This window comes from Penaeus monodon, chromosome 35, assembly GCF_015228065.2.
Source record: "Penaeus monodon isolate SGIC_2016 chromosome 35, NSTDA_Pmon_1, whole genome shotgun sequence".
Lineage (NCBI taxonomy): Eukaryota > Metazoa > Arthropoda > Malacostraca > Decapoda > Penaeidae > Penaeus > Penaeus monodon.
In genome coordinates this window covers 21,649,936-21,655,680 of record NC_051420.1, presented here as the reverse complement: position 1 = coordinate 21,655,680, position 5,745 = coordinate 21,649,936, and the positions used below count along the sequence as shown (strand labels likewise).

Here is a 5,745-nt window from a genome sequence, read left to right as displayed (position 1 = left end):
ATGACAGGTCTCCAAGCAACAATATCTTGCTCTACTGCATACTGATGTCTTGTACTAAAATTCAATATGCTTTAATTAATTGGGAAGTCATTAGGGAATAAAAAGATGAGGATCTTTCCCTATACATTTATTTGCAAAAGGTGGATGCCCATATTTGTTTCTATCTATATACATCTTTGACAAATGAATTCATAATATATGTACATTTGTCTGAAAATATCCACAATCTTTCAACTTTTCATGTACAATCAAGGTTTATTACTATAAACTAACAAAATTAAATCCTTCCATACATATCCACTGAAGGCAAGTAAACCAGTATGGTTGTCAAACCTTCTAACAATTGGTGAGAGAAGAGGGAAAACATGTATCTGCAAATCAAAGCACTGGGTTACATAATGAGGAGCTTTTCTACAGAAAACATCATAAAAGGAGAAATTAATTCAAATTATAGTGCGACTGACAATAAGTCTTCAATACACTGTAGTTGCTCTACTGCCCATTAACTTTCATATTTCTTGGCTAAACATCTATTTTACTTCTTGGTCACACGGGTTGCGCTGGCATCGAAATCCTTGTCGTTCAGGTTGAGCATCAGCGTGTCAGCACCAAGATACACTCTGTTCTGTGCCTGAGAAATCTGAAAGGCAAATGCATCAAAATATTAGCAGCTACTTTCTATTCTTATATACCCTTAAGGTAAAAAAAAAAAAAAAATCTAAATTCAAATCACATCATATGCATTCATTTCCTTTAGAAGCTTCTAACTTACTGTCTTGCCAATGCTAGCAGCAGCCTTGATCTTTCGGAGCTTCAGATAACCTGGATTCAACCCAATGGCATTACCAATGTGCACAAAAGTTAAGGAAAAGTCTTCTGAAGTCTAAAATATAAAATAAATAAATAAATATATATAAAAGAAATATTGAATAAATAAAAACTGAATTAAGCCTAGTGGTGTCTAAAAAAATCCATCAGAAATTAAATCATTAAGTTGTACATTATAACTGCCAACTGAAATTCAATGCTCGTCTGTCCACTGTATTTCAATATAGAGGTGAAGAAGTATTCTAAGGCAGCCACTTGAGCTAAGAATAAAAATCCCAGCTAAAGAAGGCTGCTAAAAAAAACAAATTAAAGTATTGCTATCACTTATAAAAAACTAGCTTATATAATCCCCAAATAATGAACCATTTTAAGGAGTCTAGCAGGTATCAGGAAATGATATTTCCCTTAACTCTAACCTATAGTCAGTTTATAAAACCTTCAACAAAGACTGGGGTTAACCTAAAATTGACGGGTAGCATTCATGAGGCCGGGCCTCGCTGCCGGGGCTTATATCGTCGCCCGAGCATGCGCGACCACTCATGCCAAATAGCGCATCCCATGCCGTTTCTTTGTAATACTACGAAATATTTGTATTTTCAATTTTCATTATTTTTTTACAGTCTCTACTTGCCAAACTTCCTGATAAATCGAGACTGAAGGGTATTTTTGTTGTTATATAGACTCCATAGTTGATCATTATTCGGTCTATAGTCCGAATAAAAAAAGCAGTGGGGTTGGCATCATGGAGTTGAAATTGTCGTTGTTGCATTTTTTTTGTTTGTTGCATGGTAAAATGAGGTGTTAGAACCGACTTAAAACACACTTTCACTGGCAAAAAATAATCTTTTTCCGTGATTGTAACAAAAAAAAAACTCATGGGATGTCCATGCATACTCTATGGCATGGGGCGTATTGCCCCCGGCAGATGGTCCCGACATGTCATGGCATGTACGTACATGCCACCCTTTGGCAATGGGTTAAATCATCATAAGATGACAATGACCTGAAGACAAGACTAATTGGCAAAACTACTTCCCTACAGTCAGCCCTACAGTACTGCCCTAGTTCTCAAATTACTACTACAGTTAAATTCCTGTCAATGAAATTTGATCCAATCCTAACAAGTAATGTCCCTGTCCAAAATAAAATGTGGGGTGCATGATGAATGAGGTTTACAATGCAGTGATGGACTTCAGTATGGGACAGAGGGTGCAACTTTCATCTAATTAATGGCCTAAACACTAAATACATATCATTTCCTTGCTTTCAAAAGGCAAGCTTTATTTATAGATATAAGATTGATCTGATTCCTTATTTTGCTCCTAAAATATTAAAATAAAAAACTATGAAAAATATTATTTTTTTCACATGTATTATCATCTTGGGGATAAAAGGATATCAATTTGGCAGGCTTCAGCTTCACCCTCAGCTTGCACAATCTTCTGCTGCCTCTCCTGTCTCGCTCCCCTCGACAATGAAAGAGGCTCGCTGGGCCTCTTGCTGGGCCACCTATTACAACACAGAATGAATGGTATAAATACAGGACACAAAATGACTGCCTTTTCTTATTACATGTATAAATACAGCAAAATATTTGTAATTATGATGACTTGGTATGAATACAATGCACAAAAAAATTTGCTTTTTCCTTATTACTTGTGCAAAATCACATTATTGACTAGAGTTGATTTACTGATTTTTAGATATACTCTTTAAACAATTACCTGTTTGGCTTCAACAGCACTGGTGTATTTCTCTGCCAAGCTGACTCATTAATGGAAACGTCATCAAGGATTATTTTGAAGTCTTCTGCTCTCTGAGTCAATCACGGCGGATCATCAAGAGACCTACGGGAAAAATACAGATGAGAAACTCTAAAACTTGAAACTTTGTGTTTGGTCACATACTTTTTCTTTATTCAGCTTTTATCTTGCAACAAAATACATTGTGCATGAGTTAAAAGTTTAAACATGACTAATTCACAAATGCAAAAATATGACTGAATAATGAAACACTATCATGTTGGGGTAATTTGGGAGGAAAGCCTCATATAGCAAAATAGGTTTTGTGTTTAGCGGTTTTTTTTTTCTACCAAAGGTACAGATGTTTTGACTTACTTGCTGTCTCATTGTGATTAATTGGGCAGCATTAAATTTTGCTACAACTGATTTGAGGAATTCATTGCAAATAGATGGAAGCACCTGTAGAGATAAAATAGAAAAGGCATTGATTAGATAAACATTTTTACAATTCAAGATTATAGATGATATATAACAGTTGCTAACCCAAAAAATAAAAAGAAATAAGAGTTTTGGGATTTAAACAATGTATAAGTAAATATACAAAACCTTTCCTTTTCATCGAAGTCTGGCCTAAAGGTCCTGGGGGATGTTAGGGATGGCTGTACCTAAGGGCGTGACAAAACCTAAGGAAATGTTCACCATCTGCAAGTCTTTTTCTACCTGTGGGGGGAGCTGATTTTCTAGGCCGAGCCCTGTAAAAAAATAAAAATAATAATAAATAAATAAAAAAAAAAATACATATCATCATCATCATCTAGTTCTCTTATTCCACTTAAAATAGCCAGGTTAACAAAACTTGGCACAAAACTGACAAACGATAATTTCATACCTGATGTCATAGACTACTGGGTACTGGAACCATGGAATCCTGAAGTGCAACCCTTCAGTGTAAATATCTGGCTGCACTCCTCCAATACGGTTGAAGATATGGCTCTGTGACCACCCTCAACTGTGAAAACAAGTGATTAAACATAAGAAAAAACTGTCCTATATTAATAAGAGTATTCATGGGTACGACATAAAAATTTTCACATCAAAAAATTCCCACTGGTTTCTTTCTAAAGCATGACTAATAGATATAAATTTAAAATATTATACCCATAATTTCAATCCTACGATGAGACAAGCCACAACAAAATGCAGTTACTTTGGGCCTATAGATTATTTTTTTTTTTCTAAAAAAGGGTCCAACACTGAAATTTTTATATAAAAACATTTTGACCACAATTCTTTATTCTTTCTAAGTGAAGATGTTTCCTCAATGGTCTCTAGTACTACATGAATGGTCTTCAAACTGTGGGCCATGGGCTAGTTTTTCATCTAACTAGGATAAAATTTAAAGGGAAAATACAAATATATGAAAATAAAAAAATAAATAAATAAAAATAAACAATAAAACTTTTTATATTATTCTACCCTAATATTATTCATGCCGCATGTGTGTGCACCCCCCCCCCCTACACACACACACACAGCGGGCTACAGCCTAAAAAATTTGAAGACCACTGTACTACACCAACCATGTCCTGATTACTGCGTAGTTTGTGAAGGTTTTCTTTATATAAATAACTCTCTTCCTCTATTTTGATATCTTGCATATTTTCATAATATTATACTTTTATTAGTATTATATCAACATTTTATTTGTTGATCTTTTTTCATTACTTTCTACACATTTGTGCTTTTACAACCAGGATTTTTGATAGGCCATGACTACTCAACAACAGTTACGGGATTTTATATGCAGAGAGTGACTTGGCTATGGTACCTTATACAAACATAATGGCCATCCACAGAAACTTACAGAAATGTCTTAACACATGTGTGAAAAGTGACCCAGTAGATTGCCTAAGTGTATAAATAAATGCAGACTTGATTATGATACCAAATAAGTCTGGTGTAATTGCACAAATAGAGAAAAAGGTAAATGCAGATACAATTTTGGCATTTCCATTTCCAGGGAAAACCTGGTTTAGCTGCAGTGAATTAGCTCAAACAATGAATTGATTGTTTTACAATTTCTATCTGAGAGACTGATTCCTGTACCATAGTGCAAGAGATGACCTTGACCTCTCCACCACACTATTTGTAAACTGAAGCTAGTCTTATTTGTGAAGACTTAATTGCCGATTTTGGAAAAAAGCACTGAAAGAATTCATGGGGGATTCTTAACCATTCAAAATGACAAAAAAATATGAGAAGGATAATCCATGAACAGTGGGGTTTTTGGGGTCCTTTACCACGAAACAAAAAACCTATTTCTCATTCCTTTTAGAAAAAAAAACAGCAAGAACTTCTTAGGTTAATCAAAGTGTGAGTAGGACAGGGAATACTGTGATTTCAGACTACAATATGGCTATAATTGCTCTTTCAAAAGGATATAAAAATTTATTGGTTAACCTTACACTGGACTCTGTAAACCCTGCCATCAAGAACAATATTGAGCAGAAGTCTTGGGATGTTAAGAGGGGCTGAGCCCCCTGGCATAAAACTAGGATGATTTTCATTTTAGAACATTTTGTAAAGTTTGTGACTGGGCAAATGGGGGGGGGGGGGGTTGATAAGGAGGGCTCTGCCCCCCAACACCCCCTTGGCAGACATTGTCTTCACCTCGTAAACTTGGCAAGATTGAGCTAAAAGTGGAGAGCACCAAGTAGACTTAGGGTGTGAGCAGAACTTTCTGCAATATTTTCCCTTACTATTTTTGCCTTACTGTTTGTCTGTAAACTGTTTTTTGTACTGATGGCTGCAACTTTTTATCTTTTTATATGAACTTAAATTTGTCCAGTTTAGTGTATCCATACCATAAAGATTACCCTTATTTTCCTGGTCAATTTCATGCTACAGGAGACTTTAACTGCGAGTTTGTTTCAGGTAACTATATCTGCTATGCCTAGACAATAGCCTTCAAAAGCTGCATAAACAAAATTTTTGGGATTTTCAATGCTGACAATAGCATATCTGTAGAATGACTAAGGAATATTTGTCTTTGTTTGCATGCACTTTATAACAAGGATATTGCAAAGGCTGAATAATCGTATCAACTGAATGAAAGCAATAAAGGAGAAACTCTGCATCCTTATAGGGTTCCAGGTCATTGATTTTTTTTTTATTA

General features: G+C 35.1%; 1 pseudogene; it reads right to left on the bottom strand.

Annotated features, from left to right (window-relative positions):
* Window positions 1-326: 326 nt before the first annotated feature.
* Window positions 327-3,732, bottom strand: LOC119595264 (annotated as a pseudogene).
* Window positions 3,733-5,745: the final 2,013 nt, after the last annotated feature.